The sequence below is a fragment of the Capra hircus genome, chromosome 16 (genome assembly GCF_001704415.2).
Source record: "Capra hircus breed San Clemente chromosome 16, ASM170441v1, whole genome shotgun sequence".
Taxonomy (NCBI): domain Eukaryota; kingdom Metazoa; phylum Chordata; class Mammalia; order Artiodactyla; family Bovidae; genus Capra; species Capra hircus.
In genome coordinates this window covers 2,573,507-2,573,999 of record NC_030823.1, presented here as the reverse complement: position 1 = coordinate 2,573,999, position 493 = coordinate 2,573,507, and positions in this window count along the sequence as shown.

Here is a 493-nt window from a genome sequence, read left to right as displayed (position 1 = left end):
TACTTAGTGCTCTGCACTCTCTGTGCTCTCATCAAAAGGAGGGCGGGGATAAATAACTTTTATTTAACTCACTAAAACACCTCTCTCAGCTCTTTCATATTTAATTAACTTATCTTCTCAGAGCTTGTGTCTTACTCAGAGCGCCTAAGCAGTGATCGAAATATTCGTTCATTTTGTGCAGAAGATTTTTCTTATATTAGTTGAGTAGAAAAGTTAGAAATAATTGAACCCCAAAGACACTGGGGAAAGTGACACTCTATCAAAGCTTTGCATTGAGGCCACTAAACCTGGAAGAGATTGACCACAGAAAAACAGCAGGAAATGGTGGCTTTTGCTTTATTGACTATGCGCCCCCGCAACTGGGGAGCTAGGGCTGTAAACACTTCTGTGGACGGGTAAAGTTTTAGTCCTCGTTTACAAGCCTCATGTATGACTTAATGTTTTTCTGTCTCAAGGATTCCACTGTCAGAAGAGAGACCAAGCTTTTGTCACC